The following is a 21,908-nucleotide window of genomic DNA, read 5'->3' as shown; positions in this document are numbered from 1 at the left end:
TATATTAGTTTTATTTTTCCCCTGTATCACTATATTCATAACACTTTGTAATAGAAGAACATCCTTGTATTTGTTCTATAACCACAATCCTTATTTACCACTGAAATACTATATTACACAGTCCCTATATTCTCCTCTACCTGTCTTTCTATTAAAATTAATCTCCCTAGGCTACCCCTTTCAACCACAATCACATGATATAGGGATACCATCAACTCTACCCATTTCCACATATTTACAATCCCCCTTTTTAAACATTCTATAAACATATCATCTCCCCTTCTCAACATTCATTCTGCCTCCTACTACCCTATACGCTACCATTTAACTCCCCAGGTTTACTCATTGGGCTACAGAATTATGTGTTAAAGATCACTCTGGTTGCTGTGTGATGTGTAGATCAGGTTGGAGGTGGGCAAGAGGGGTGGTATGAAGTCTAATCAAGACAATGTGGTAGGGTCCAGGTGAGAGGCGATCCAACTTCTACCAAATAATGATGGTCAATTCAAGATGGTCAGGAGGTCAAACAACAGGACTTGGGGGAGATTAGGGAGTGAGAGGTCAACTCAAGATGGTCAAGAGGTAAAACAATTGGACTTGGAGGAGATTAGGGAGTGAGAGGTCAGCTCAAGATCATCAGGAAGTAAAACAGCAGGGCTTGGAGGAGATTAGGGAGTGAGGGAGTCAGGGTGATACTGGGGTTTTTTGACTCATATAACAGCAAGGACTGTGGGACCTGTCACTCACTAGTTGAGAAAGTCAGAAGAGCAGGTTGGAGTGGATAAGGGAAAAAATCAGGGAGGAAACAATGAGTTCCATTGTAGACACACTGAAGCCTTGGACACATGAAGAAATGTCACCTCTATACTAGGACATGCAGTTCTGGAGTTCCTGGGCAAGGTCTGGGCCAGAGACTCAGATGACTCTTCTGCATACATGTGCTCATTGAGAGCACAGGAAGGGCTTTTACTGAGGAAGAGTGGAAGCGTGAGTAGAGCAGGGGCCCAAGGGAGTGGGTGTGAGGTCTGGCTGGGGAGCCACTGGAAGTTGGGGATTCTGCATTCCTGAGGATTCCAGGCTTCCCTGGGTGCTGACCATCTCCAGCAGCACTGCTGCTCATGTGGTAGTTGAGGAAGAGAAGACTCACAGGGACAACGTGGCTGTCTGCAGATTTCAAAAGGGAGAGGACAAAAGAATGAGGGAAGAGCAAGCCTTACCAAGCACCTGCAAAGACTAGGCACAATCACATAATCCTCACCCTTCTCCAGTCTGAATTTTTTTAAAGATTTATTTTCTGAATTTATTCTCACCCCACCCCCTCATTTTCTTGCACTTGCTGTCTGCTCTCTGTGTCTGCTCATCTTCTTTTTTTAGGAGGCACTGAGAAACAAACCTGGGACCTCCCATGTGGGAGGGAGGCACAACTCCCTGCTTGTCTCACTTTGTGTCTCCTCATTGTGTCATCTCAGTGCATCATCTTGCATGCCAGCCCATCACATCAGCTTGCTGTCTTGCTTGTCTTCTTCAGGAGGCACTGGGAACTGAACCCAGGATCTCCCATGTGGTAGGCAGGCACCCAACTACTTGAGCCACATCCACTTTCCTCCAGTCTGGATTTTGCCACCAACTTTCCCTGAAATCATTTTTTGGGGTCATCATTACCACCTTACTGCTAAACTCAGTAGAGACATTCCAGCACTCGTCTTACTGATATAGTGGCCATATTTGAAACGATTGACAGTGTTGCCCATTCCCTACTTCATGACACCCCATAAACAGGATTTCTCCTACCTCCCTGGCTTCATCTTCTGAGTCTCCTGGTGGACTTTTCTTTCTTCTTTAGTTCTCCATGTTGACATTTCCCAGGAGGGCCCTGTCCCTAGCTCATGGCTCTTCTCACTGTACTCCCTCCTGAATTTGAGCTCTCATGACCTCCTTGCCTTCAGCTCTCAGATCTGCCTCTTAGGCCCAGGCTTCCTTCCTGAGCTCTGGTTGCATGCTGGAAACCTCTGCCTGGAAGGCCACGGGCCCTTTAACTCCACATGACCACCTGAGCTCTCACACATGTGTCCCAAGCCAAGGAGGGTCACAGCTAAATAGCTGCTGCTCAAGCAAGAAACCTGGGCTCATCCTTTTCTTTTTACCCCATATCCAGCCAGGCATCTGTCCTGCAGAGTTCACCACCAGAATAACTCCCTGATCCATCCTCCTCATTCCATGCCCACCACCACTGTCCAGTATGGGTCTTGTCCCCTCTCTCGTGGACCTCTGCACTAGCCTCCCAGCTGCTCCCCCAACTCCACTCTTGCCTACTCAGATCCATCCACACCAGCTACCAGAATGATTTGATAATGTGCAAAGCTCAACAGGTACCTGCCTCACCTACCACCATCCAGGGGTGCACCCATCAATCAGAAGATGAAGGAGCAGCTCAATAACAGCTTGTAGCCACTGCCAGCCTCTCCAGTCTCATCTTCCCATCCCTGTTTGCATGCTCCCCTGAGTAACAGGGACTGCTCCTAATTCCCTCCCCAACACTTTCTTGGCTTTGCAAATGCTAGTCCCTATGTCCAGAATCCCTGCCATGCCCTGGATCACTCATACTCTTTCTTCCCTTGCATCAGGCCATCTCCTCCTTGGGAAGCCATCTGACATTTTCCTTCCCCCATACAAAGGCTGGATCAGATGTCCCTTTGCCAAGTTCCCAGAGTACCAGTGTTTCCCCATCATAGCCATGCACAATGTGCTTGAATTTTCTGTTCATGTGTTTATGACACCCATTGGATAACAACTATTTGAAATTCATCTTTATCTTCACAAAATGCCTGGCAGATAGTAGGTGCTCAGTGAATATTTGTTGAAGGAATGAAATTTGCTACAATCCTCTTGCTACGCAATATTTAATCAGCTCATTCAGTGGATACTTTTTCTTCTGAAAGACAGGTCGCCATCATTTGCCCTTGAAAATTCTATTGAGTGCTTGACAATGTGACCAAATCCACAGATAAAATGTAAAGACGGGTTTGTGAATTGAGTTACTACCTCCTATTTACGAAAAAGGAAACTGAGGTTCAGAGGATGTAAGTCCCCTCCCCAGACAATGTGTGACAGGGACTAGATTTTAACCTACAACATGAAGAGAAGCTTGGGGCAAAGAATTCTGGGAGCTCAGGGGTAAACCCAGCCAACTGCCTGTCCCTGGGCTTTGGGAAGCTGAAGATGCTCTGTGCACCCTGGGTTTTGAGGAGTTGACTTTCTGTGTGCTCTGGGCTTTGTCAAAGACTTTCTTTGTGCTCTGGACTTTGAGGAGTTGAAGGCTTTCTGTGCGCCCTGGATTTTGAGGAGCTGAAGACTTTCTGTGCACCCTGGGCTTTGAGGAGTTGAAGACTTTCTGAGTGCCCTGGGGTTTGTTGAAGACTTTCTGTGTGCTCTGTTCCTCCAGCTTCTCTTCTGAGGCTGTGCTAAGGATGTGCTTGCCACTGGCCTCTCGTCTTCTTTTCCTGTAGCTTCTCAGCATCTTAGTCCTGTCCTTCCTCCCAAGGTGAGAGAATCCTAAGCAGAGAGATGACATGTCTTGCCTCATGGGTACCACTGTGGAATAATCATGGGAGTTGCTCCTGGGTCAGTTCCTGCCACTTGTCATCCCTTGTCATTGGTCAACATCAGTGTAAGGCCAGGATCATTCCCAAGACCCTCCTCCCCACGTCCCTCTACCCTCCATGTACAGTTCGGCCCCTTCCTGCCCCGCTTCCACCAAAGCTCTGAGAGCTCATAATTGGCTCCAAGTGATTTCACCATCAGCAATGAAGGCTGCTCATAAATGCTTAAAACACCTCAAAGAGACTCAGACCACTATGGGGAAGGCTTCCCACAGTCAGAACGATGGCTGTCTCCAGAGGCAAGAGGAAGAGAGCTCCTCATCAATGGAGAAAGCAGGGCTGGGATGGTGCCATGAGCATGCACCAGAAGGTCCTGCTGAACTGGGGAAGCTTTCCAGATCTTTCTGCTATTCTGAGTCTCTTTATTCCTTGTTAGACCCCATCATATTTTCCATTGAGTTCTTATCAGTGCCTATTAGACTGATGATGATGAAGATAATAATAATAGTAATAATAATATTTATGCAGCTAACATCTATTGCACATGCTCTATGAGCCAGGCACTGAACCTTTTTCTTTGCTTACGTTATTTTAATAAATCCTCCTGCCAGCCTAGCTTGATGGAAGTAATGGATGAACAAACTCAGGCTAGGAGATGTTAAGTGACTTGTCAAGGCCACACAGCTACAAGTGACAAGAACTTTAAACCAAATTGGTTCGATGTTCTCTCTGATCTGCTCATTACCATAACCTGGGCAGGCTGAAGCTGTAGACGTGCTGAAGTCTCAGAATTGGGCTCTGCAGAAGGGAGAGGAAGCCAAGATATTGGGATCAAGGCTAAGCGTGACCTGGGTTGTAGGGGGGAGAAGTTCAACAACAATGTCCAGGGACCTTCAGTGCTGGCTCAGAGCAGCAGCTGGATGCATTCTGGACACCACCTACTACAGACATAGCCCCTCTGCCAGGTCTAGGCTGCAGTGATGGGGCACAGAGGAAGACTGGGCCTGGTGGTGAGTCCTTCAGAGCCTGTGCTAGGCATCTGATATGAAGTAGGAGTTCCATATCTACCGCATTAAACTGCTTTGCATTAAATTGGCAATAGCACAATTGACTTGTTTCCTGACCACTTTCCCATTAAAATCCCTGCTTCTCTAAAAAGTTTTGGACCACCATCTTCAACAAATAATAACCCCTCACAGGTGTGTGACCTCCACATTTTATGAACAGTTCCTGGTTTGTTGTCTGCAATAACACTTTGATACAAGAAGAGGACGGGGTTTCATCTCTCTTTGAAAGATGGGATAACTGAATCTCTGTAAAGTTACAGAGACCTCACAGACACTGTCAGTGCAGCTGAGAATTGGAAATTTTGAAACGGGTATCTGTAGGGTATGGGCTCTCTTTCTGCCTCTCTGTGTCTCTGGGACCTGTTAGTGCCATTTTTCCAGTTTCCTTTCTGTCATGTGACTTTGCCATCTGATTTAGGATCTCTGTTTCCCTCTGACCTTAACAGGTTTCTAACACTAACTCTGATCCCAACTTGACATGAATTTCCAGAGCAGAACTTTCTAAGTGCTCAGACCATCTGGGACACAAACCCTACTATCTGTGCATCCCAAAGGTGGAACTCATCCCATTTGCCTTATGTCATATTTACTTCATGTCATTGCCTATGCCACTACTAGACTTAGACAATGTAAGCTGAACCAAAATGTTCAACACCCAGGAACCCATCTTCAGAGAGGGATGGCTATTTGGAGGTGAGCTGTGGATGTCTCAGAGCCACCTTTTGGTCTCACAAGCTGTTTTCCTTGTCCACTGGTCTCTGGATTTATTTTTAGTAACTGATGGTCCTATAGAAATGCCTTTGGAGCGACAGCCAACAAGGTCATGTTCTTGTTCTCAGAAGGCTACCACCCTGCATTTCCCACAATGGGCCCAAGCTATGAGGGCTGTGCACACCTGCTGAGAATTTTGCCAAGAGAATTCTTGTTCTCAGAGACTCCATGGCAGGGTTGTCTAGGATCAGGGGACAGACTTTGTGAACTGTCATTATATTTTCAAGCCTATCACTTACTCAAGGTCATTGTTAGTCCACAAAGCCTCAAAATTTGTTTGGGTGCTTTCTCCCAGTTAGATGCAGACATCCTTTATATATGGTAGAACAAAGGCTTGGAAAGTAAGTTCTCCATCACCCAGCTCTTCTGAATCTGAAGCCATGGCTGATTCTTGATATCAGTAAGGCTTAAAATTCCTCATCAAAGAACAACCTTCCTTTTTGACCATTCATCCAAGACTTCTTTCCTCATGCTGCATGCTCTCCCTGATGGAGGAACTCAAATCCACAGGTTCAACTTTTTTTACACAATGGCTCCCAAATCTCTCTGCCCAGCCTAGATTTCAATCATAGGATCCAAGCCTATAATACTCCCAACCTCTCCTTAGTAGTGAAGGAAATGCAAATTAGAATCACAATATACCACTCCATTCCTCTTAGAAGTATACAATTGGATAAGTTTTGAGTTATGCATGCACCTGTGAAATCATCATCATAATCAGGATAATGAAGACATGCATCAACCCCAAAAGTGTCCTTTTGTCCCTTTGTAATCCTTCCTTCCCATTCCTTTCCTGTCACCACCCCATCTCCAGGCAACCACTGATCCATTTAGCTTGCATTTTCCAGAATTTTATAAAAATGGAATTGCACAGAATGTAGTTTTTGGTCTTCTTCCACTGAGCATAGTTATTTTGAGATTCATACATATAGCAGTGTGTATCAGTAGTTCAATCCTTCATATTGCTGAGCAACTTCTATTGTATGGCTATACAACAGTTTGTTTATCCATTCACCTGTTCATATACATTTGATTGTTTTCCAGCTTTTGGCTATTACAAATAAAGCTGCTATAAACTGCTTGTGTATAGACTTGGTATGGATTTATGTTTTCATTTTTCTTGAGTAAATATCTGTGAGTGGAACTGCTAACCCAGATAGATCATACTTCTTATGAAACAGCCAAACTCTTTTACAAAATGGTTGTATATTTGAAATTCCTACCAGCAGTGCATGGGGCTTTCAGTTTCTCCATGTCCTTGTTGACACTTGGTATGGTCAGTCTTTTTAATTTTAGCCATTCTAAGACATGTGTCCTGCTATCTCCTTATGTTTTCTTTTTTGTTGTTTTTGTGGTAGACAAATCATATTTATTGATACATATTAATAAAGCATAAATTGGCATAATTCCATATTTGTGCATTCATCACTTCATTTATTCTTAGAGAATTTTCATTATTCCAATAATAATAATAAATAAAAACAAACAAAAATCATCATCTCTCAATCTCTCTATGCTTTCCCTGATGTACATAAGTGTTACTCTTTTACCTTCACTAGTATATTTGTATTTATAATTTGTAAAAGCAGTTGTATATATGCAATATCACCCATATTCTTATTTTACATGAGGTTTTACCACCTTATACTGTCCCATGTTACAGTTTTTAGCTTTTCTTCTGTAATATACCTGATCTAAGATTTTTCATTTCAACCATTGTCATATATAATAGCTCTGCTAGTTACAAACATGATATGTTTTAACCATTTTTTTGTTTTTGTTTTTTTCCTTTCAGGTTGCAGTACTCCATTTAGTGTCTCTTGTAATTCTGGTATTTGGTGACATATTCTGTCAGCTTTTGCCTGTGAAGACTTTGAACACACCCTCATTTTTTGTCTTTATTTATTTTTTTAATGTGACATTCAAAAATATGAGGCTCCCATATACCCCCCATCCGCTTACCCCACTCCTCCCATAACAACAACCTCCTCCATCATCATGGGACATTCATTGCACTTGGTGAATACATCTCTGAGTACTGCTGCGCCACATGGTCAATGGTCCACATTATAGTTTACACTCTTCCCCAGTCCACCCAGTGGGCCATGGTAGGACATAATGTCCAGAAACTGTCCCTGCAGTACCACCCAGGAAAATTTCAAGTCCTAAAAATTCCCCCACATCACATCTCTTCTTCCTACTCCCTACCCTCAGCAGCTACCATGGCCACTTTCTCCACATCAATGTTACATTTACGTCCATTACTAATCACAATAGTTCCATAGTAGAATATCAGTAAGTACACTCTAATCCATACTCTATTCCTCCATTCTGTGGACCCTGGGATGGTTATGTCCACTCCACCTCTATTTCGAGAGAGTGATTATAATCCACTTGGATGATGGATGCTATTCTCCTGTTTGCAGTTGTAGGCACTCTTGTCTTCCTGGTGTGGTGGTTGACCATCTTTACCTCCCTGTTAGCTGACTGGGGTAAGTCCAATAAACCAGAGAGTAGGAGTTGCAAGTCTGTTGAGGCTCAGGGTCTGGCTATCAAATGGACAGTCCAAAGATTCAGGTCGTCTGAATATACACCAAAGCCCAGCACCAACCACAGGTCCAGTAAAAGTAACAGAAAAACCTTGTGAACAAAGATCACATCTGAGTCCAACTCCATCACACTCAGGAAAACAAGCTCCAAAGTAGGGCCAACTGACATGGCACTAAACTCCATTGGCCATGATCATAGAACCTGTGGGTCTCTGTAGCCCTTGGAAGAACCAATACCTGGGGTTATATCTACTTTAGCTGTCTCTGGGACTCTGCTGAGGTGAGCATAAGGGCAACCCCACTGATGACTACCTGACTCTTTTTTGGAGACTCATAGCCATATAAACTCATTTGTCCTTTCCATTTTTGCCCTTTATTCAGGGTCAAAAAACATTTTTAACACCTTATATTACAGGTAAGCTGAGATATTCTGCTGGTCTGAGTTGAACCTTTTATTCAAGGTTGTTTTCTAGTTACATCATCAGCTGGTACTTGGTAGTAATCTCTTGGTGCCAGAAAGGCTCATCCCTGGGAGTCATGTCCCATGCTGGGGGGAAGGCAATGCATTTACATGCTGCATTTGTCTTTGAGACTAGCCATATTTGAGCAACATGGAGGATCTCAGGAGGTAACTCTTAGGCACCCTGCAGCTCTAGGCCAAGTTCTTATTTCAGTACAGGCTCTCAAGCATAGTCAGTATCAAGGGCTCATTGTTGGACCATCCTTCTTTATTGGTCTTAGCCATTGAACCTGGGGGATTGTTGCTGTTCCATTAGGGAATGTGATAGAGCTCCCCTGGCTAGGAAGGTAGCACTCCCTCAGTCACCATTTTTAACTGTAACCACTGTGAAAATATCTGAACATTTTTATGTACTCTGTATATATGTCCTGGAGAACTCCCTCCCAACCATTTACCCCTATCAATAACACCCCACATCAGTATTACTCCCCTGCCATTGTTGAAAATCTCTGTGGTCCAAAACTTCTCCAAAAATGAAGCCTAATATATTGCCAAGTTCCATTCATAGTAAAATGGAATGTAATGATAGGTTTAAAGGTTAGATATAGAATACATACTAATTTAGAAAAATTAAAGTAAAAATAAATTGGGGTATCAAAAAATTAAAATATGAAAAAGATTTCATTTTTGATATTTTGCCTTCCATTACGGCAATAATTGTTGCCCTATATGCACATTGGCAAGGAAACTTCTTCCATCACTTCCTCAGTGTTTTTGTCCTTTCTTTTTCTTTTTTTTCTAATTATTAAGCTTGTCTTCACAAAAGTTTTACCTCACAGTAATTCATATATACAATATGCAGTACTCCCACACATTCAACAAAAACAATTTGTCCCTTCCCTAGCAATAATCTTTTCAAATTTTCATACTATTTTTACTGCAACTGATGTACAGATATAGAGAAAATAGCTTTTAAACAAGATTACACTTGGGGTTACATTGAGCCTTATATTTTAGACTATAAAATTTTCTAAATTTTTAGTTATCTTATGTTTTACATTATGTTTTACATTTTAGCCTATAGGCCCCTATATATTTTTGTGTAATTTAACATGTCCTATATCCATCCTTGCATAATCTTGTGGAACACTTCCGTTGCCCCACATTTACACTGATTCCATCTATTCAATACCTCTTTCCCCCTCCCCTCAGGGCTCACAGTCACAATCAATCTTCATTGCTTGAAGGACCATATTCACAGATACTTGCTGCAATGTTGAGGGCTTGACATGCTCGAGTGTCCTAATGCATTGGGAGCCACCAATTCTCTCAAGAGATACAATTCCCTCTATTTGAGAACATCGGTCCTCCCCAGGATGTGGGTATGCTTTCAATCTCATTGTTTGGGTCTCCATCCAATGATATAACCCACTATCACAAAATGAGCACTCACACACTCCCTAGAAGCCTGTCCCATTTCAGATTCTCCCCTTTAAGCATCTTAAACAGGTAACCTTCCTCATTATATATTTTTTAAAGTTTTCTCAAAATTATACTCTCAACCACATACCTGACAATCTCCTATGTTCATATGTTTGCCCACCCTTCCCCCAATTTCTTGGGCAATATTACCCATCCTCCCATCCTTACCCCCACTCAAGCCCACAAAACCCCACCCAAAGTTATCCCTATGCCCCCATTATATCTTTTCCCTGTACAAATACTTACCTACAGCTTATCATAGATTTCACCCAGGTAGGTGTAAGCTCTCAACCTTCCTCTAACCCCCAAATTCTTTAAGCCTATCATCCAGTCTCTAGCTATCTGAGGCAGCTTGGTTTACATATTTCATGTCAGAGAGGTCATGCAGTATTTGTCCTTCAATGCCTGGGTTGTTTCACTCAGCATAAGGTTCTCAAGATTCATCCATGTTATCACGTGTGTTTCTAATTATTCATTCTTAAAGCTGACTAGTATTTCATTGTACATATATATCACATTTTGTTTATCCATTCACATGGTGAAGGGCACTTGGGTTGATTCCAACTTTTGGCAATAAAGAACAATGCTGCCATGAACATTGGTATGTATATATCGGTTTGTCTCCTTGCTTTCATTTCTACTAGGTATATACCCAGCAGTGGAATTGCTGGTTCATATGGCAAATCTATAGCTGGTTTTTGAGAAACTGCCAAACTGTCCTCAAGAATGGCTGGATCCTTCTGCATTCCTATGAGCAGTGGATGAGTGTTCCCATTCCTCCACACCCTCTCCAGCACTTGTAGTCTTCTGTTTTTTTTTTTTCATAGCTGCCAATCTTATAGGAGTAAGATGGTATCTCATTGTAGCTTTCATTTGCATTTCCCTAATACCTAGAGATTTGGAACATTTTTTTCATGTGCTTTTTAGCCATTTGTATTTCTTCTTTGGAGAAGTGTCTGTTTAAATCTTTTTCCCATTTTTTAAATGGGTTGTCTTTTTATTTTCAAGATATAGGAGATCTTTATATATGCAGGATATGCAGGTTACCAAATATTTTCTCCCATTGTGTAGGCTCCCTTTTCACTTTCTTGACACACTCCTTAGAGGTGCAGAATGTTGGAGATTTGGACCTGAAGGGTATCAGGAATGAAAGAAAGAGATAAGGGAGAAGAAAACAAAGAGAAAGAATGAGAGAACTGGGATCAGGGGGTCTGTGAGTAATGACTCCTCAGACAACTTTATTGTTTACAAGGGGGTCTTATATACCCCAGTGTACATGCCTATACACACAAACACTAGCCTACATGACATTAAGGAGCAACATTTAATGCCACAACATGTATTAACTATCAGCATTACCTATTGTCTAAGGAATTTTAAAAAATCTTATCTCAAGGTACAAGGTCTAAGTGTTCTATACATTACAAAAGATATGAGCTCATTTTTCTTGCAGCCTTTAACAGCTTCAAACCATTTGCCGGGAACTCCCAATCACCGCATTCCTTAGGTTGCAAGAATAGTCATGGAGACAGCACTGTCATGGAGACAGCACATCTGTCCTTGAGAGCCAATGTGCCTCAGTTTCCAACATTTCTCCCTTTTTGTTTTAGTCGAGGTGACCATGCCTGTCTTAGGTTGCCCTCCTCTGAGAGTCTTACCTGTCATTGACTACTGGCCAAGCTCTTTGACTTGGGGAAATTATTGAAGTGCTTTTGCTAGCACCAGATTATTCACATGTCCCATGGCTGTTACGCTTTGCCAATTTTCTTCAAAAGCACTGTTCAGCACAGGAGAGAATCATGAGCACAGAACAAATATGATTAACCCTATTCCTAAACCTGACAGGAAATACTGTGATTTCCATCAATTAACTGGGTTAAATTTTGTAATATGTGAAATCATATCAGAGAAAATATCCTGATCATTGGCTACATGAATTTGATCTTGAGATATTTCTAATATTTTTCTTTGTAATTCCATTATTTCTAGAGATATTACTTTTATGGCCTAATAAATGAGTCTCATTTTCCATACTATATCTGATGAATTATATACAGAGTCATAAAGAAATTACTTTCATTCCAACCACACCTCAATCCCCTTAACAAGTTTAAATTATACATTTGATCTCCAATATGCAAAACAGCAGATTCTGAATCATTAACCCAATTATTTAACTGTTCACAAATGTGCTCTTGGCTATGCCACAAATCACTAGTATTTTTCATACTTAATAGTTATCTTACCAGTTATGAAAACAAATGGATCTTCAACACAGGCTTTAAAATGATATGTTTAAGGGTCAAATACTGTCTTGTCCACAAATACTTTTGCAGGTTATGACTATGAGTGCCATTAGTCCAAGGGGCCAGTATCCATTTTCCTTTGTGATGTTAACAGTTCCTGTCACAATAGCATAAGGAGAGAGCACACAGCCTCAAAGTCCATAGGCAGACACAAGCTGCAAGTTTGCAGTTCCAGAATTTGTAAAGTTAATGAGATGTATGGCAGCAATTGCCACAGGTCTCAGTGAAGTATTTTAATCTCCAGCTGTATTTCCACATTTCCCTCTTTTTGTTTTAGTAAAGTAATGAATACAGCTTCAGTGGGTTTGAATAGTGCATCTGAAGGCTCATTCCTCTCAAGAGCAAGAGGGCTCTGATGTCACAGTCATTGGAGTAAGCATGAAGGAACTTATGGGGGATGTCTATGAGCTGTTGGCAAGTAACAGGCAGGTGGGACTGCTGGGCTAGGCACCACAAGGTTTGGTACTCATGATGTTTGCCTTTCTGGTGGAGGCACTCTGCCTTTTCTCAGGTTTCAGTAGTAGGCCCTGGTTCTTCACAAAGGCATCTGCATTAATAGTCTTAAAAGAGATGTTAGAGGAGTGGCAGGGACATGACAGACAGTCACCTGTTACTACTAACAGGTATCCCAGGTGTTTTTTCATAATTTGAGAGTGATTTACAACAGTCCAACATTTCTGTCTTGTTTTTAGTATTTGCAATCTACCCCTGGATAGGGATGGCCGTCTTTAGAGCGACCAGACACTATTGGGTTAAGTCTTTCACTTTTAGCAGGGTTTCCCATGCTGCACACAATTGACTTTTATATTGTACTTTTGACCTCCTTCCAGAATTGTGATTAAAACTCAAGGGTTACTTTTAGAATTTTGCTTTTGCCACAAACTCCACCCAAAGCCAATATGGGTGCTTGCTACATCCAATTCTTAGGCTGAGTTAATGTCTACAATTTACCTTCCTTTTATTATTATTTAAAGCAGCTTGCTGGAGGTTTTCCTACTTCCATGAAGGACCTTTCCCAATTAATACATACAATGGTTTCAATATTTGAGACTAAGTGAGAGATGAAAGATTTTCAGTATTCCAACAATATTACAAACTACATTAACATGAGAAAACACTGCATTTTATCAATTACAGCAGGTTATAGTTTTGTTTTACTGAATTAAACATCATTGAAGAATTTGATAGAGCAGCAGGGACCCTGCAACCTGTCCCAATTGTTTGCTTAGTTCAAGCTTTTAAGAGAAGATACTATTATCTCTGATGTTTCTTTTCATTCTGGTTAACTTAATGTCATCAGCAGAGTTTCAGCTACCGATTTTTTCTATGCAAGTAGATTATTATCACCTGCCAGGACAGATGGTTGAGTTATGCACACAGCCTTGGAGAAGCACTGCAAAAGTCCATTGTTGGGTTTTCCATAGGTAGGAGAATGCAGGCTGGTTTGACTTGCCTAAGGAAATACTAAAGAAAGTCTTAGCACATTTTAAAACAAAGTGATAGTGACATAGTTGGATATTAATTTTTTGCAACAAACTAGCAATATTTGGGACTGCTGCATACTACAGTGCTATTATTTTAATTTATGATATGAAGTTGTTTCTGTGACACATACCTTTTCATAATAATTAAAATCATAATTAACCACATTGTACTTCTGTTTAATATTATGCTGAAATATTGGTAAATTTATACACTCTTAAGTATTCATTTGAAACTTTTACTCATACAACTTTAATTAACAGGGGGTTAAAAAATCTTTTTAATTTTATAACACTTTTAAACACCTTCTACTTGTATTAGATGGACTCAACTATTACTTTAAATTTTTCTTTCAAGGTAAAAGAACAAATTTCTTGTAATTAATTTGAAATAAAAAGCTACTTTTCAGAATTTGATTTTTAGAAAGCAGGTTTAAACATTATTTTCCTTTAAAAGAGATAAGATCCTTTCTTCCCTAAACACAGGAAATGATGAAATCAAAGCACAAGAAGCTATTCTGATAAAACAGACTCTTTGTATACTGATTATGCAGAATAGAAACTTTCCATAAACCTTCACCAGAACAAACTAATGATTTGAGAGACTTTGAAAAAAGACAAAATTTTTAACTTTGATACATACTACTTGATAATGAAGCTTTTTCAAACTTTATAGACAGACCCATCAAATCTTGTTTAACTCTAACCATAAAAATTTATTTCCACAAAACTTCTACACTTTCAGTATTCATTCAGGTTTTGTCCCACATTTTACTCTTTCTCAATAATCAATCCTTTTATCTCAGGACAAAATCATCTCCTGTTTCCTTAATAAAAACAAATTCCATATATCCTACATACTAAGTTACCAGGAAAACTTCTTACAACATATAATTGCCATCAACACTAAATGAGCTTGTTAAAATAATGAACTTTTCTTCACTTTAAATACTTAGTAGCATGCAATACCAGAAACAGTCCTCTAGAAGCCAGTTTGCAGGGAAGACTGGTCACCAACAAGTTTTCCTGTTATGAAATTACCTTTTATTAGTAGTATTATCAATTCAGGTTTTGTTTAATAATGACTTTTTGGAATTTCCATTTAAATACCTTAATTTAAACAATGTTTCATTAAACTTCTTATAATTATTTATAACCATATAGATTATTTATAACTATATAGACTATAATTATATTATTTTAAGACAAATTTTACCTTCACAGAATACATTTCCTTACTTAAAGTTACCACAATACCTTCTACAACTTGCTACATGCATTTTAAGTTCCAAGAGTTTATGAAAATTAGCCATCTTATTTTAGGATGTTTTTAGAAAAAACTTATTAAATTTCAGTCAGCATTCCCACAAACTTTAACCTTCTTTAATATTCATTTAAGTTTTACATCCTTTATTTTATCCTGTGAAGAAAAATAAACTTTTCATTTCAATCTAGGCAAGAACCATTTTTTATGAAAAGACTTATAGTAATTTTGTTAAAAAAGACTTACAATTTTTATCATTGTAGAGATCTTATTAACATTTAAAAACTTATGTATTAATATAATAAACTTAAGTATTAATATAAGTGATTATTTAATTTTTGGCCATTTGAATAGAGCTCTTTTTAAAATTTTTATTAATTTATATTTACCATCCAGAGGTATCAAAATATACACTGACATTGAATGAACAGACAGACAACACAAAACAATTACAACACATTCACAGAAACATAGAGTTTACAATTAACTCATAATTCTTACTTTCTTGGTACAACGGTTTTTAAGTTAACTGTTATATCACATCTTAGATTTTACTTTTAAAGATTTCTTCTGGAATCCATGTTGCCTGTAACATGCAAGCTTGTGCTTGGAAACATTTTTTTTTATTGACTTTGTAATAATATTACATTAAAAATATATATGTGAGGTCCCATTCAACCCCATCCCCCCCACCTCTCCCCCCCCCCCCCCCAGCAACACTCGTTCCCATCATCATGACACATCCATTGGATTTGGTAAGTACATCTTTGGGCACCTCTGCACCTCATAGTCAATGGTCCACATCATGGCCCATACTCTCCTCCATTCCATCCAGTGGGCCCTGTGAGGATTTACAATGTCCGGTGATTGCCTCTGAAGCACCATCCAGGGCAGCTCCATGTCCCAAGGATGCCTCCACCTCTCATCTCTTCCTGCCTTACCCCATACCCATCAGCCACCATGTCCACTTTTCCCAATCCAATGCCACCTATTCTATGTGGACATTGGATTGGTTGTGTCCATTGCACCTCTATGTCAAGAGGAGGCTCAGATTCCACATGGATGCTGGATGCAATCCTCCCACTTTCAGTTGTAATCACTCTAGGCTCCATGGTGTGGTGGTTGTCCTTCTTCAACTCCATCTTAGCTGAGTGTGGTAAGTCCAATAAATCAGATTGTAGGTGCTGGAGTCTGTTGAGGCTCAGGACCTGGCTATCACATTGTCAGTCCAGAGATTCAAATCCCCTAAATATATCTTAAACCCCAACATTAACTGCACCTCCAGCACATTAGCATGAAAGTCTTATAAAGGAAGATCCCATCTGAGTCCAGATTCGTCACACATAAACACCATTTCCAAAGAGGGGCCATCTGACCTGGTAGTTAACCCCATCGGCCATGACCATAACCCCCATGGGTCTCTTTAGCCCTCAAAGGAACCAATATCTGGGGGTTGTATCTGCTTTATCTGTCTCTCTGACTCTGCTCAGTTGTGCATGAGGGCAATCCTTCTGCCAGCTTCCAGACTCTTTTTTAGAAACTCGTAGCCATATAAACTCATTTCTCCTTTCCATTTCCCCCCTTACTTTAGGTCAAACAGCATTTTAAAGTCATGTTATTTTATGTAGACAGGGATATTCTGCTGATCCGCATTGAACCTTCCATATAAGGTCATTTTCCAGTTGCATCATCAGTTGGTAGTTGATAGTGGTCCCTCGGTGCCAGGGAGGCTCATCCCCGGGTGTCATGTCCCACGCTGGGGGGAAGGCATTGCATTTACATGCTGAGTTTGGCTTCGAGACTGGCCACATTTGAGTAACATGAAGGCTGACAGGAGGAAATTCCCAGGCACAATGTTGCTCTAAGCCTTGTTCTTATTTTAGGCTTATCAGCTCACAAGCATAGTCATTAGCATCAGGGGCTCACTGTTGAACCCTCACTCCCTCCCGGTCCCCACCGCTGTACCTGGGAGACTGTCGCTGCTCCCCTAGGGACCACGACAGAGCACCACTGGCCAGGAACACAGTACCCCCCTGCTGTGGTTTTTAATTGTTGCCACTATGAGTATATCCAAACATTACCATGCACCCTGGACATATGTTCTGTACAGCTCCCTGTCAGCCATATATCACTTGTCATTGGTACCCCATACCAGTATCCCTCCATTGCCATTGTTGAAACACTCTGTGATCCAGAACTCCCCGAAATTTGAAGCCCAATATAATGTCATGGTCCCTTACTAGGGAATGGCATATAGCGATGGGTTTAAAGGATAGATAAAGAACTTGGATAAAGTTAAAGAACTTAGATAAAGAATGTTGACTTGAAAAAATTCTACATCCTATCTTTTTCTTTTTTTTTCCCCCCCTAATTATTCAGCTTCTCTTCACAGGAGTCCTAGACCACAGCAATGCATATATATAATATACAGCACTCCCATACATCCACCACAAAACCTTTTTCCTTCCACAGTGATACTCTTACACCCTATTCACATCATATTTACTTAACGTGATGTACAGAGTCTGAGACATTAGCTTTCTAACAAGGTGACATCTGTGCTTACATTATGGTGCATACTTTAGGATACACAGTTCTTTACATTCTTAGTTATCCTATGTTTTACATTATAGTTTACATTATCAGTCTGTCATCTCCTATATGTTATGGTGTAATATTACATGTTTTATATCCATCCTTGTGTACTCTCAAGAAACTCCTCTCTTACCCCCCATTTACCTTGGTTCCACACATTTAACGTCCATTTTCCCTTCCACCTCGGTGCCCACAGTGACAGCCAACCTCCGTTTCCTCAGGAGCCACTTCCAGAGATAGATGGAATAGTGTTCAGGGCCTAACTTGCTCAACTGCCCCAATGCCCTGGGAGCCACCCTTTCTCTCGAGGGATACAGTTCCCTCTATTTGATGGCATTAGTCCTCCCCAGGATGTGGGTCCACCCCCACTCTCACTACTTGGGTTTCTACCCCATGGTGTCACCCACTCTGGCAGAATGAGCATTTAGACATTCCCCAGGAGCCCGTCCTGCATCAGACCCTCCCCTCCGAGCATTCTAAACAGGTAACCCTCTTTATTATATTTTGATATGATTTTCTCAGCATTTTACTCTCCACCAACACCTGACGCTCTCCTGTGTTCATATGCTACCCCTCCCTCCCCCCACTTTTGGGCAATGTTACCCATTCGTCCCTCCCCAGCCACCCTCAAACTCGCAAAGCCCCAACCAAAGGCAACCCCTTGCCCCCCTTTTATCTCTTCTTTGTGTTCATACTTACCACCATCTCGTCTTAAATTCCACCCCTGCAGACATCGGCTCATATCCTTCCTCCACCCTCCAATTACCTGTAAGCCTATCATTCAGTCTCTTGCTATCTAGGGCAGCTTGTTTATTTCATATCATTGAGGTCATGTAGTATTTGTCCTTCAATGTCTGGGTTGCTTCACTCAACATAAGGTTCTCAAGATTCATCCATGTTATCACATGTGTTTGTAGTGTGTTTGTTCTTACAGCCGAGTAGTATTCCATTGTGTGTATATACCACATTTTATTGATCCACTCATCTGTTGATGGGCATTTGGGTTGATTCCAACTTTTGGCAATAGTGAACAATGCTGCTATGAACATTGTTGTACATATATCGGTTTGTGTCCTTGTTTTCAGTTCTGCTGGGTATATACCCAGCAGTGGTATTGCTGGGTCATATGGCAAATCTATGGCTAGTTTTTTGAGAAACTGCCATACTGTCCTCCAGAATGGTTGGATCCTTCTGCATTCCCACCAGCAGCGGATGAGTGTTCCCCTTCCTTTACATTCTCTCCAGCACTTGTATTCTTCTGTTTTTTTCATAGCTGCCAATCTTATGGGTGTAAGATGGTATCTCATTGTAGTCTTGATTTGCATTTCCCTGATAGCTGGAGATTTGGAACATTTTTTCATGTGCTTTTTTGCCATTTGTATTTCTTCTTCGGAGAAGTGTCTGTTTAAGTCTTTTTCCCATTTTTAAATGGGTTGTTTATCTTTTTATTTTCAAGATATAGGAGTTCTTTATATATGCAAGTTATAAGCTTCTTATCAGATATATGATTGCCAAATATTTTCTCCCACTGTGTGGGCTCCCTTTTTACTTTCTTGACAAACTCCTTTGAGGTGCAGAAGGCTTTAATTTTGAGGAAGTCCCATTTATCTATTAGTTCTTTTGCTGCTCGTGCTTTTGGTGAGATATTCATAAATCCATTTCCTATTACAAGGTCCTGTAGATGTTTCCCTACACTGCTTTCTAAGGTTTTTATGGTCTTGGCTCTTATATTTAGGTCTTTGATCCATCTTGAGTTGATCTTTGTATAAGGTGTGAGATGGTAATCCTCTTTCATTCTTCTACATATGGCTATCCAGTTCTCCAGACACCATTTGTTGAATAGGCCACTCTCTCCCAGTTGAGAGGGTTTGGTGGCTTTATTGAATATTATGTGGCTGTATATGGGAGGTTCTATATCAAAGCTTTCAATTCGATTCCATTGGTCTATGTGTCTCTCCTTATGCCAATACCATGCTGTTTTCACCACCGTAGCTTTGTAGTCTGTTTTGAAGTCAGGTAGTGTGATTCCTCCAATTTCATTTTTCTTTTTCAGTATGTCTTTGGCTATTCGGGGTCTCTTTCCTTTCCAAATAAATTTCATAGTTAGTTTTTCTAGTTCCTTAAAGAAGGCTGCGTTGATTTTTATTCGGATTGCATTGAATGTGTAGATCAGTTTTGGTAGGATAGACATCTTAATAATGTTCAGTCTTCCTATCCATGAACAAGGAATAGTCTTCCATTTATTCAGGTTTTCTTTGATTTCCTTGAACAATCTTGTATAGTTCTCGGTGTATAAGTTCTTTGCCTCTTTAGTTAAATTTATTCCTAAGTATTTGATTTTTTTATTTACTATTGTGAATGGTATTTGTTTCTTGATTTCCTCCTGATCTTGCTCCTTATTGGTGTACAGAAATGCTACTGATTTTTGCGCATTGATCTTATAACCTGCGACTTTACTAAACTCATTTATGAGTTCTAGAATCTTCGTTGTAGATCTCTCAGGGTTTTCTATGTATAGGATCATGTCATCTGCAAATAATGAAATTTTGACTTCTTCCTTTCCAATTTGAATGCCTTTTATTTCTGGTTCTTGCCTCAGTGCTTGAGCAAGTACTTCTAAGATAATGTTAAATAGGAGCGGAGACAGTGGGCATCCTTGTCTTGTTCCTGAGTTTAGAGGGAAGGAGTCTAGGATTTCTCCATTGTAAACAATATTGGCTTTAGGTTTTTCATATATACTCTTTATCATGTTCAAAAAATGTCCTTGTATTCCAATCTTTTGGAGTGTTTTTATCAAGAAAGGGTGCTGTATTTTGTCAAATGCTTTTCCTGCATCAATAGGCATAATCATGTGATTTTTTCCCTTCAATCTGTTTATATGGTGTATTACATTGATTGATTTTCTTATGTTGAACCATCCTTGCATACCTGGGATGAATCCCACTTGGTCGTGGTGTATAATACATTTAATGTGTTGTTGAATACGATTAGCAAGTATTTTGTTAAGTATTTTTGCGTCTAGGTTCATTAGAGAAATTGCTCTGTAATTTTCCTTTCTTGTGATGTCTTTGTTTGGCTTTGGTACTAGGGTAATGTTGGCATCATAGAAGGAGTTGGGTAATGTTCTTTCTGTTTTGATTTTTTGGAATAGTTTCAGCAGGATTGGTGTCAGTTCTTTCTGGAATATTTTGTAGAATTCACCTGTGAAGCCATCTGGCCCTGGGCTCTTCTTAGTTGGGAGATTTTTAATAACTGATTCTATCTCTCTGCTTGTGATTGGTTTGTTCAGATCATCAATTTTTTCTTTCATCAATATGGGCTGCTTATGTGTTTCTAGGAATTTGTCCATTTCCTCTAGATTGTCATTTTTGTTGGAATATAGTTTTTCAAAATATCCTCTTATGATAGTCTTTATTTCTGTGGGGTCAGTGGTGATATCACCTTTCTCATTTCTTATTTTGTGTATTTGCATCTTCTCTCTTTTTTTCTTTGTTAGTGTTGCTAAAGGTTTGTCAATTTTGTTAATCTTCTCAAGAAACCAGCTCTTCGTCTTGTTTATCTGTTCAAGTGCTTTCTTATTTTCTATTTCATTTAGTTCTGCTCTTATCTTTGTTATTTCCTTCCTTCTTCTTCCTGTTGGGTTACTTTGTTGTTGTTTTTCTAATTCCTTCAAATGTGCAGTTAGTTCTTCAATTTTTGCTCTTTCTTCTTTTTTGATATATGAATTTATGGCTATAAACTTCCCTCTCAGTACTGCTTCTGCAGCATCCCATAAATTTTGGTATGTTGTGTTATCATTATCATTTGTCTCAAGGTAGTCCTTGATTTCTTTTGAAATTTCCTCTTTGACCCACTGTTTTTCTAAGAGTGTGCTGTTTAATTTCCAAATTGTGGTGTGAAATCTGGGCCTCTGTCCCTTGCAAATTTCCAGCTTGACTCTACTGTGGTCAGAGATAATATTTTGTATGATTTCAATCTTTCTGAATTCGTTCAGCCTTTCTTTGTGGCCTAGCATATGATCTATCTTGGAGAATGATCCATGTGCGCTTGAGAAAAATGTATATCCTGCTGTGTTTGGGTGTAGCGATCTATATATGTCTATTAGATCCAGCTCCTCTAATATACTATTCAGATGTTTTGTTTCTTTGGTGATTCTCTTTTGAGATGTTCTGTCCAGAGTTGATAGTGGTGTATTAAAATCCCCCACTATAATTGTAGATGTATCTATTCTTTCACTTAGTTTTTCCAGCGTTTGCCTGATGTATTTAGAGGCACCCTTGTTAGGGGCATAGATATTTATGATTGTTCGATCTTCTTGACAGATTTTCCCTTTC

This window comes from Dasypus novemcinctus, chromosome 19 (genome assembly GCF_030445035.2).
Source record: "Dasypus novemcinctus isolate mDasNov1 chromosome 19, mDasNov1.1.hap2, whole genome shotgun sequence".
NCBI classification, from domain to species: domain Eukaryota; kingdom Metazoa; phylum Chordata; class Mammalia; order Cingulata; family Dasypodidae; genus Dasypus; species Dasypus novemcinctus.
This window is presented reverse-complemented; position numbering follows the sequence as displayed.